Here is a 12,757-nt window from a genome sequence, read left to right as displayed (position 1 = left end):
TTTGAGGAGTTTGCGCATGCTCGTATGTAATAGTTTTGATGAGATTTACAGTAAATGTATATATGTCAGAGCTGAGTTAACCGGGCACTAAGGTTCAAGGGAGGCTTTTATGCAGTGGGCATGGAGACTTGTAAGTGCATTTGCAACAAATATTTGATAAGGCACTCATGGTTGATTTGAACAAAATAGAGACGACGCTGGTCCATTATTTATCTCCTGCTTCTATGTTTGCGCGACATGCTTCATTCAAAGATAAAACAGTGCATTTTCCACTGACATTTCCCTTTGCTTGTCATCTCGGCTGGTCCAATAATAGTTTTTGGTTAGGAGAATAACAACAACTTGACTATGGTATTGTTCCTGTTAATGTTATAAGTATACAATTATTTGTAATGATAATACTATTATAAGTTCTTAACATGGATAAGACACTGCATGCCTCAGGCGCACGCAATAGGTGTAAAGATTACATATTTTAAGTCGGTGAGAGAGGCAGCTCCTCTGGGAACACCTTGTATATTGTGTAAATCTCATTTCTTCACTTTAGTGTCTTTTAAACCTGCCTGGCACACGTGGGAGTACAAGACAGTTCTGTCGTGTCGATGAATGCGAGGTCATTCAATGGAAGTCGCTGTTGAAAGAACACGACGTGTCAATCAAATCCGAGCTGGCGTGTGACAGGGTTTAAGAGATACACTTCACTCTAAGAAATCAACCTTGGGGATTAAAGGCAATATTTCCAAAGCAATGCGTTTCACTGCAGGGGTGGGGGCTGTGGGGGTATGCCACTGTACCAAGGACAGCGTGGACTTCTTAAGAAAAAGAAAACTTCATCCATAAGGAGAGATTTGGGAATAGTCCTTCCTTTCCCTCTCTCGACAAGAACAGTGCACTGAAAATAAAGCAAATTAAAGACAGCCGCTTGCCAAACTGAGCAGCGATTCTTTTGTCATTGGCAGGTAAACGCCCACATTGCGGTACTGTTTCTGACCTGGTAGAACAGGGTTCAGTCTATTTTACGAGATCAAGCTGTATAGCGTCGTCGGGCTCCTCTAGCAGTTACCCCAGATAAAAGAAGAGTACACTTGGGCACATCAGAAACTCCCAGCCAGAACCGAGAACTCAGCCATAGGACAAAGTTACTGTTGTTTATTAGCAAACATACAAAACAGACATTACACCAGAAAAACAAAGTTCATCCAGAGTGCTTAGCTTCTAAGCATGTGTCACCCGGTTTTATTCTGGTGTGACGTCACAAATTCGAACATTTGTATTGGCCAGGTTGGGCAAGATATATATAAAGAATCTAAAGGTTAGTTTAGGGATTGGCTGGCCATGTCCAGTGGCCCTTCCTGAGACCACCTCTAAGAGCACCTATCTACATTGTTGTAGTGTCGTCGAAAGACCATTGGCCCTTGCAACAAATTATATCCCCATGCTAACAGTGAATTTAGATTGGACAGAGTGTGTCCCCCCAACCCTCGGAACCCAGACAGTTCTCAGACTGAATGTACCTCTTCAAGGTAATGAGAAAGAACATGGAGGTGCGAAGGGTTCTCAAATGTTGTTATTCGCTGATCGCCCAAGCCTGTGAGAGTGCAGTCAGCTACCAAAACGTGGGCAAGACTTGTAACTTCTTTTCTCTGGTTCTCTGGGAACGGTCTTCTCTGTCGGGGTCACGTGTGTTGAGACCACGAAAGGAAGCCTTCTCATCTATAATTATGAGGATTTTAGCCTGAATTTCTGCAGTTGGCTCACTATCTCAGTAGCTGGAACTTTCCTGCTTCCCGTTCGTCCTTGGCTGGATGTCCTGTTTCTGCTCACCTTGAGCTGTGGCGATCATGTCAGCTTGTCTGTGTTTCACAAGCATGTCTCCTTTCTTGCTGGGTCTGATGGCCTATAACTTCTTTATAGTGTCCCTTATGGCTTCTTCATGTTAGTAGCAGTTTAAGCATATGCAAGCTATATATACAAATTCTTCTGAATCTTGCGGTTTCAGCTTTGGCGAAAGATATGAATATAGAAGTATTTATATGTGTTCGTCCTCTGCCTAAGTGGGTCATAAGCATGTGCTTTGTGCCTTTATGTAATAAACTAGTGCAGGTCTATGTAGCATCATGAATGGATGGATATGTTCTTCAAGGAAAAGCTCAGCTACGTTGTGAGTGATGACGCCATTGGTTTCTGGTTCTCAAGTCAGTCAACCTGATCGATCAATGTCAATTCCATTTCATCCAAATCATCACTTGGGTATGGTTTGAATGGTTGTCTAAGAGAGTACAGTTTTTCACACCTGCGATACATCGATGAGTGCAATGATGGGCCTAAGATCGAGGCACATCTATCGTTCCTCTGTCTTCGTGTAGAGAGTCGTGTGGGGGGCATGAGGATCAGATTAGGCCCCTTCTATACAGAGCTTTCACAAATCAGACTTTACCACTGTAACTGGCCGATCAACTTTATGATTCAAACACACTAAAAACCTGCATGTTATACTGGAAAGGCATTAAACAGAAACAGGAGCTTCTAATGTGGACGTCATTGGGCTGTGCAATTTTTTTGTAAGATTCCACTCTGTATGCCGCAATAAGGTAATCCCCCAGTTTTTCATTTGCTTCGCTGGCCCCACTAGCATAATATGTTGTAATTGCTGCACGTGGTCAATGGATCGTGAACTCTCAGGCCCGATTCATGGACTAATCCACCTGTGCGCCAAGCACTCACAGACGTTTTTCTGCGTGCTCCACGTATTCATTGAATTGTTCATGCACAGTAACCATAGATGTAAGTTGCGTCCAGAACGCCCCTGACACTCCCCCATGCAAAGCAAAAAAAGCCAGAAACAGCTACCTTGAATTCTCCCCTGCGCGCGAATGCATGCACCTTTTAAACAGTGCGTGGGGTACCCTGCAAGCAGGCTTGCATCTCAGAAACCCTGCGCCGGATCTCCCATAACTGTTACCGGCTCCTCGACATCATGTGTACGATTTATCGTAACTCGAGTAAAGCTCTGAAAATCTCAGTGCGTTCCCCCATAAACTGTTCTTGCACTCCGCTACACTGGGTGCACGTACCTCTGCGTTAGATTGGAATCCCAGCTGCATACACGCACCCCTAAATCCATCACCCGATCTTACCTCTGCATGGTGAATCTTATGCACAAATGTCTGTATGCCTGCCTTCGGGTGGCGGATAGAATGAATGCTCTGTGTGGCCATTTCCTCGCTGAGAGGTTGCATGGTTGGATCCATGAATATGTATCATTCTGCGCAATAGTGGGAGTGCAATAGATTGTCTGTGGGCTGTTCCTCGGAATGCCCACATTTTCCCTTGATCTTCCTCATTTTCTGAGTTCCGCCCCTTCCCTGCCCTCTGCACAAGCCACGCCCATGCTCTGCATGGTGGCTTGTGCAGGGCACTGATCCGCTCTTCGAGACGTAACAAGCCTGAGCGAAGTCACTGCAAAATATGAAAACTGCTGTGCAGCCGATTCCATGAATCGACAACCGGGATTTTGCACACAGTTTGGCACTCAAAGTCCCAACTTTCTGCGCAGATAATTCCATGAATCAGGGCCTGAAAGTTTTGCTTTTGTGCATGATTGTTTCTTTTTTCCCTGAAAACCAATCGCCTGTGAAGATAAACCTGTGTTTTGGTTTGCCTCGCCACAGTAGTTCACATGCATGTGACGTGCATTTCGCTTTCACTTTGCATGATGTTGGTGGAGCAGTTTGTATTTTGCTTGCTTCGCAAGAACATTGTGATTCTTTTTCGCATGCATGTGCGCAACAACAGGATTCATTTATGGCAGCAGCATAACTAGCCACACTAGTAACACCACCGTCAGTATTTGAACAAGCAGCAGCACCAGCAGCATGACCAGCAGGGCTAGCAGCAGCAGGAGGGGCCCCATCAGCAGGCACCAGTTCGAGATGTTGACAGGAGGTGATTCCTCACCATATGCACCTAGCAGCAGAAGCAGAACACCACCAACAGAGGAGGTACAGGACCTGATGTTCCCTGCAAGCATGGCCATGCCATTAACAAACGAAAGCCTTGGTTTCCAACTGTTCTTATGTTGCATTCAGCAAAAGCATGTTTTCCAGCCCAGCAGCGCTGCCAGGAGGATGGCGAGGAAGAAGAGGCAATATATGCAGTGCCTGACCTTCTTTCGCCAGTCAAGGGACCTGCGGGCAAAGTATGCATCAGTGACAGTGAGCAGGAGGAGAAAGAGGAGTACCTGCCAATGACACCAGCGCAGAAGCGGAGAAGGGCAGCAACCACCACTTGTCCAGCAGCCACCATCAGCTCCACTCGACCAGCATTCACCATACCAGCATCCACAGCCAACACAACTGACCCAGCAGTCATTGCCGGCACCACTGGAACAGAAGCCGTCGCCAGCACCACAGGAACAGAAGCTGCTGACAGCATCAATGGACCAGCAGCTGCTGCGAGCTCCACTAGACCAGCAGCTGGCACCAGAACCACCAGACCAGCATCCCCCCTTACTGCCAGACCATGAGCCAATTCCACCACCGCCAGACCAGCATTCACCAGACCAGCAGTCGCAGCCACCAATGCCAGAGGGAAGACATGTACCTGGACCACTTCACCCTTTCACTTCATCCTGTCATATACCTCCATTGTATCCAAGAAGTTAGAACGTAAGTCTTTTATGGGCATATTATCATGTGGGCTATCTGGCACAAGCCTTTCCTCTGGCCACCTCCTTTTTTCATGAGGAGCAAATTGCAAATTTGAACATTCTTCAACTATTGTGTCTTCCGAGTCCTCAGCCAGACACAGTGCTTTGATGTTAATCTGTCTTTTTGGGGGCAGGCTCTCAATACTAGTACTGCCTGTGACACTGCAATCTGCTGCCGCTTTGTGTGTTTCATGGTGAAAAAGCCACTTGTCACCTGCGTGATTTGCAGTGAGTGTGTTGACCTTCAAGAATTGAGAGTAGCATAAAATCTGTGTTGTTAATATCTGCCAAAGCGAGTGTGGCAGAAATATGGTGCGTGAAGTTGGCCATGTTCTTGTATTGGCTTAGGTCCTGTGAAAAAGCTCCATACAAAGACTATAAGCAGCTGAGCCACCATAATGCCACATGTTGGCACAGCCACCCTCACAAGTTTCTATGATAGTGTGGAAGGGGCCATGTGGAAGCATGAGAAAACATAACTCAGGAACAAGCTGCCACCCAAATGCATGAGATACACACACAACTTGGCCCTGCCACCCTGCAAATGTTTCTACGAAAGTGTGGGATGGATCACGTGGAAGCATGAGACAACACCACTGAAGAACAAGCCTCTCCCCAAATGCATGAGGGATACACAAGTTTGCCCTGCCACCCTACACATGAGAAATACAAACGGCTAGTTACAGTGGGTTAATTAATCATGCTTACCAATGCAATGAGGTGCAGTAGCAGGACAAGCACAGCATGGTAGTCGTTGTGGTCGTCGTGTACCCAAGCCAGCCATGTAGAAGTCAGTGACAGAGGGAGACAACTGCGACTGAACACACCAGATCAAGTACACATATTTATACTAGCCTGGGCAAGGCAGACCTATTCCCTGCTACCCTTGTGCTTTCACATGATTGTTATAAAAGTAAGGTAAAAGAAAAATCATCTACTATTGGCCATTCCCTTACGGTTGCTAATACAAACCAATAGAGCCATGTGAATAGAAGAGAAGCGCGCAAAGTTTTGGATTTTGAGATACACTAAACCATACAGCATTGGCCATGCCTTAATGGCTGTGCAAAGTTTCACATTTCACCAACTGCGAAACGCACCAGTCGCACAAAGCAAATGGGTGGAGGGCAACAACTCACACATGAGAAATTAGACAATAGTGCGCGCAATCTGCGGAATACCCCTGTGAATTAATTGTGGGGCCAACATTTCACCAGCAGGGCGAAACACGTGGAAAGAGACTCCAAATTCCCGAAAACTGTCCGGAGGAGAAATCGGGTGTGAAATGTACGTGTTTCACACCACTGGTGGAAATTTCGCCCGGCCATTACTGTGGGGCTGCTCACCAGTCTTGATACCAGGTTTTTCGCAAATATACATGCTGTGCATTTTGAGGTATCCAGAATGAATCAGGATGGGAGGGACAGGAAACCTTTTTCTTTTCTTTTGAGGAAGATGATCTTTCGGCATGCATATCAAGTTTTTTGCTTCAGAGCATTAGGGAAACCAGCACAAAAGTAGAAGAAAGCTCTAGCTTGTACTCCATGTTTCACCCTGGGCAGGCAGAGATTTGATGGGCTTGGGTGGACTGGCCTAGAGGGAATTCTCGCAATTTCATTGTGGTTATCTACACCTGGGCCTCTTTTGTGTGGGTACCCTAGTGTTCTGCTCCTCTTTCCCTCTCTCCCAGTTACCAAACCACATTCCATCCATCTCTCCTCATCCCCACATGCTTTGGAAGCTAATAATTAGTCATACACCTTCCATTTTTCCTCAATCTTAACAAATGTTTTATATATTTTGCTTTAAAATTCCCTGTTCAGAGCCATTTGCTCAAAACTTTAGTGGACAGAGAACCACAAGCTCTGCTTAGTGGGGTTTGGCCTTCGCACACATTGTAACCTGATGGCACTTTAAAAAAATATTTCTAGGGCCACATTTTGTTCCCAATCCACCCCTGTTTATGGAGCAGTAGGGAATGTTATAGAAGGCAGAGGAGCACTCCATGTACTATGCCCTTTTCAGCGAGATCAAGCTCGTAAGTGTATGATTTAGATACAATATCTTACTTAATACCTCTGGATGGACTGATTACAGGTAACCTTCATTGCTCTTAGTCCTACTCTTCCTCGCCACAGTACTTACCCATGAAGCCGTTGGCCTCCATCACATGACCTATTCAGGGCTGGACTGGGAACTAAAAGAGGCCCTGGAAATAATTACTGGGGACCAAAAGAGGCCCTGGAAATAAAGTTCAAAGTGGCCCTATATGACACATTTTCAGCAAGCCTAATGCTTTTCCTATGAGAACATTTGGAAATACCACAGAAAAGAGGCCCAGGGTGCAGAGGCCCACCGGGAAATCTCCAGAGTTCTCTAAAGGCCAGTCCACCCCTGGACCTATTCCCCTATTAATGAAGTCATACCCCTTTTCCTCTTGGAGTTATATATCCTCCAGTATCCCACTATTCTCCCAGTATCCTCTTGTTACTTTACTAAGTTGGATTGTGGACCCTATTAAATGATTTGAGTGAGAGTCGCAAAACCAGTCCTCTGACAAGGAACAGTACCACTGGGAGTAATTATTATTACTGGTAAGCAATCCATTCATTAATAGTATGTCCCTCTTCCTTACCTATGAGAAATGCCAATGATTAGTAATGGAAGGGGACTATAATAAGCCTACAGTTAAACACACAGAGAACATTGTATGCTGCTGCACACCGATCCGTGCTCAGTGCATGCCGGAGCACAGAACACTTGTACCAAAGGAACATCTAATGTTACTATCCACGTTCAACCCATCATGCCTGATGAATGTGTTTGGGTCCGCTCCTGTGAGAGCTCGTACATTTCTTGCAGGGTTACACCCTGTGCTTTGGCTCCCAGTGCCGCCATGCCACTGCTAGATCAAGCCTGGACTTTCACAGGGAGAGACCTTCCATGTTTTGCATATGCCATTGTGACACTAATCTGATCCAGTGCCTTATTGTTCCCACTGATGCCGTGCTGCCCACACCGGAAACCTCAAACGCGACCATAAATGTGCCTATTTCCCGGAAAGTCTCAGTTCTTTGGATGTATTCCCAAGCTGTCCTCCTCATATCCAGACAAATCCAAGCTTCCTGCTCTGGGGAGAGGAGCTGCTGATAGAAGGATGGTAGTATAATGACCTACGGGCAAGAACACAGTTCTCACTGCAGAATCGGGTCATTTGACTGAATCTTTAAACAGGGAAGTGTATAAAAAAGGGCTTCTATGCCACCCATTCTTGAAATCAGAAACTTTGTCTTTAGAGTAAAAGATAGATTGGGCTAGATTCTCAAACTTTTCTTTGACCCAAGTGTCAAAATAAGATGCACCCTATGCAGAAAACACAACGGAATGTTATACATGTGCACATTCAGATGCCCACATTCTATGCCCTTTTGCATCCTCTTTGCACGTGTGCAAATAATGGGGCATTTCTGCACATTTGAATGCGAATCCTAAATACAAAAATGAGATGCGGATTGAAAAGGGCGGTAAACAAGCACATTCACCTGCTCCTATTTGGAACAGGTACTGGGGATCAACAGTCTGTGTCAGGATAATTCCTGACCCTGTCAATGTATTTTTCTTTGAAGGGTGAAAGCTGTGATTTGAACAGATGCTGTACACTTGCATTTCTATCCTCAAAACAGGGATAGAAATGACTTAATTTGTTTCTCATTTTATAATGATGGGCACTTCATGGGCTTGTCGGTATGAAATGTGCTCCAATCACCCATGTGGGTGCTGGATGCCTGTATATTATTTTTGGGAGTGTGCTCCCTACACTAATTTATGCAAGGGGACTGGGCAGCACAACCTTTGCACTGCTGCTCATCTGCCCCTAAAATTCGCAGGGCACCTTTTTCTGAAACAAGCTCAAATAAATAAAACGCATCATCTGCGCTTTGTTTATTTGCACTGGTTTTGGGGGAAATTGCCCTTTAATATCAAAGGACTCAATTGGAACAACGGGTTCTAACTTTAATAAATCAAGTACCAGTGGTAAGTCTCATAGAGGGGTATCTAAGTGGGCCAATGGATTTGATAGCAGCAAACTCTTGAGAAGCCTCCCTGCTACTTTATCCCCTTCCTCTTTAACAAACCTTTGCCCACGAAAGCCCTAACAGGAGCAGGAATGTCATGTTTTCTCTCACACCCTGCTGCAAAATTAGCCCATTCCCCATCATAGTTTTGAAGAGCAGCAGGGAGCCTGCACCATTGTAAGTAACCTGCTTCCTTTTCAGAGTTCCCCAGAATCCTTTACACTCTGATATGACAATGGTGGAGGATACCAGTTTGTGATTATTCACACCAGAGCTATTGATAGTGCCAATACAATTATAAACCACCTGTCCAATAATGATCCACCATGATCACTTATGGTCGACTGGCCTTTGTTTTCCTCAGGACGTTTGGGATCAAAGGAATTGCGAGGGACAATAAGAAACACTCCTGGGCCAATCCATCATCATGGGAATCATCCCTTGGACCCTAGGAGCACAGCGTTTCCAACTAAGCTGTCTCTACAGAGGAAGACATATCAACTATTGGCCCCCTGAACCTTGCATGTAGGCTCTACAAGATGTTCAGGAGAAAGAGACAACTCTTGAGTGCACGGGAATGCACTGCTGAGATGGTTGCTAGCAAATTCTCCACCCCTCTGATGTGGACTGCCTCCATTGAAATCAGATGGGCCTCTGCCCATTCGCCAATTTACTTTGCCAGAAACTTCAATTGTCTTGTCCTTAGTTGGTTATTGATGGTTATTGACGTATGCTATTACCAAGGAAATGTCAATTCTTTTTCATTATAGCCTACTTGGCAATTCGTCCTCGGAATGTGTGGAGAGCTCTGCCAATTCCTGCCAGGTCCCTACGGTTTACGAAGTGATTCCCTCTCATGCCCCACATGGCTCACCTCTGGTGTAAAACAGGTCCCTCAAAATGTGGTTTTCTCCTCTCCCTAAGAAGTTAAGGGATATGGCATGGCTAAAGGATAGGATGTGTGATGAACTACATTCATAAGATGGAATACAGAACCACATAATTATATTTTTGCTTTATTGGGTCACATAGAAAATGAAGCAGCCCTGCCTCAGAAAGAAAATCAGTCAGAATGGAAGCAGGAGAGTAGGTCATCGTAGGGAGGTGCAGAAGTCCAGAAGATGTTGTAGAGCATATGCAGACCTATAAATCGTGACTAGGTTCAATGAGGTTCAATGAGCACCAGACGGTGTGACGATGTGCGAGACATTGGGCCTCATTACACCAACCATTGCTACCGTACTGCTATACTAGGAGTTCTGCTCACGGGTGCCCTTGCAGCCACCCGTTCTGACCTGGTGGATGTACCGGCACCCGCGAGCAGAACCTCATGGTAGTACCGGTACCGTTATTAACGCTACTGGTGCTACCATCCTCCCCATTCCCATTGAGCCCTATGGGACTGAAATGGGAATGGGGATGTACCGGGCCAGGCACCCGCGAAAGGGCAATTGCCGGGCCGGCTGGGCCGGAATAGCCCAGTAATTGCCCATTCGCGGGTGCCGGACCCAGATGCGAGTTTGGAGGTAGGTAGCCTTGCCGGTAAAACCGGCAAAGCTACCGCCAACCTCGTAATGAGGCCTGTTGTGTCTCATCGACAAAGATGCAAACAAAGGGCTATCTAGAGATCACGTGCATTGGACTGCATCAACAAGCATTAAAACGGCAAGGCAAAGGAGAGATGTGGACCCACACTGAGGACTCTTAAAGAGGAAACACACGAAAGAGGGAAAACCATCTGCAAACAATATCTCATAGACAAATGCCAGAACTCGCCCAGAGACATAGGCAGAGCAATAGAAAGAGAGAGAGAAGGCGAGAGAGAGGCAACAAAGACGTGGAGTGTATAAAGCCAGAGCTGAAGCACGTAACACAATGGGAACGTTAATACAAGGTGTAAAGCTGCATGCTGGAACTCAGGGTTATTTTTCTAATTGCGCCTTCAGAGAATGAATAAAGTCAATAAAATATGCAAAGAACTGTTGAATGTAGGAACTTTAATTCGGATTTTGTCTTCTAGGCAATATTTGAATCACAACCCAGAGAACTGTTACATTTTGGAACTTGGAGACAAACAGGGTAATTCATAGAAATTCGCACAAAAGTGGCTCACGCGACTGGCGCACAGCATGCCCGTGCGAATGTCTGCGCCAGCCGAGTGCGCTAAAATCGAATACCGCGCACAGCATGGATTTTCGCATCCAAAACTAGCCGTGGCGCAGCGTGGCGCAGCGACCCTGCAGCAGCGCCAGTTACGCCCCCAAGAACGCCCTTGCGCAAGGAAAAGCCTTCAAAATCCCCAAATAATCGCAAAGGGCTGCGCTAACCCTGGACCAGTTCACAGGGCTGGCAAACGCCAAGCGGGGAACGTGTATTTCAGTGGTTTGCGGGAAGTTCCACACGCGATTGTCCTGAGTACGTGTGCATCAGGGGTGCGCGGGAAGTATCACACGCAAAATCAGCAGGGTACGTGTATTTCAGGGGTGCGCGGGAAGTTCCACACGCGATTCCATCAGGGTACGTTTATTTCAGGGGTCCGCGGGAAGTTCCACACGCGATTGTCCCCGTGCGAGCAGGGTACGTGTATTCCAGGGGTGCGCGGGAAGTTCCACATGCGATTTCAGCAGGGTACGTGTATTTTAGGGGTTCTGGGGAGTACTACACGTGAATTGGCCGTGTGGGTCCTCCCAGGTGTTCCCTCTACAACCTCCACGGCCCCTGCAGATATCCCACACCACGGGGGACTACCCTGCACCCCTGCCCATGTCCCGAAGGCAGCCCATCCACCATGGGCATGCCCCCCAGCCAACCCACATGTCACCCTGCACTACTGATCAACAATGCATGTCTCCCACCACCCCCACCCCCCAGCAGTGCAGGGGCAGCCTCCACCAGGCCCCCACCCATGTCTAACACCACCCCCACCCCCCAGCCACCAGGGGCAGCCTCCACCAGGCCCCCACTCATGTCTCCCACCACCCCCACCCCCCAGCAGTGCAGGGGCAGCCTTCACCAGGCCCCCACCCATGTCTCCCACCATCCCCTACCCCCCAGCAGTCAGGGGCACCCTCCACCAGGCCCCCACACATGTCTACCACCACCTCCATTCCCTAGCCACCAGGGGCAGATTCCACCAGGCCCCCATTCATGTCCCCCTGCACCCCCACCCCCCAGCAGTGCAGGGGCAGCCTCCACCAGGCCCCCACCCATGTCTCCCACCCCCCCACCCTCCAGCACTGTGGGGCCCATGCCAGCAGGCCCCCACCCATGTCTCCCACCACCCCCACCCCCCAGCAGTGCAGGGTCACCCTCCACCAGGCCCCCACCCATGTCTCCCACCACCCCCTACCCCCCAGCAGTCAGGGGCACCCTCCACCAGACCCCACTCATGTCTACCACCACCCCCATCCCCCAGCCACCAGGGGCGGATTCCACCAGGCCCCCACTCACGTCCCCCTGCACCCCCACCCCCCAGCAGTGCAGGGGCAGCCTCCACCAGGCCCCTACCCATGTCTCCCACCCCCCCACCCCCCAGCACTGTGGGGCACATGCCAGCAGGCCCCCACCCATGTCTCCCACCACCCCCACCCCCCAGCAGTGCAGGGTCACCCTCCACCAGGCCCCCACCCATGTCTCCCACCACCCCTACCCCCCAGCAGTCAGGGGCAGCCTCCACCAGGCCCCCACTCATGTCTACCACCACCCCCATCCCCCAGCCACCAGGGGCAGATTCCACCAGGCCCCCACTCATGTCCCCCTGCGCCCCCACCCCCCAGCAGTGCAGGGGCAGCCTCCACCAGGCCCCCACCCATGTCTCCCACCACCCCCTACCCCCCAGCAGTCATGGGCACCCTCCACCAGGCCCCCACTCATGTCTACTACCACCCCCACCCCCCAGCCACCAGGGGCAGCCTCCACCAGGCCCCCACTCATGTCCCCTATTACCCCCACGCCCCAGCAGTGCAGGGGCAGC

This window comes from Ambystoma mexicanum, chromosome 8 (assembly GCF_040938575.1).
Source record: "Ambystoma mexicanum isolate Mex_15411 chromosome 8, UKY_AmexF1_1, whole genome shotgun sequence".
In the NCBI taxonomy this organism is placed as follows: domain Eukaryota; kingdom Metazoa; phylum Chordata; class Amphibia; order Caudata; family Ambystomatidae; genus Ambystoma; species Ambystoma mexicanum.
Note: the sequence above shows the minus strand (reverse complement) of the source record.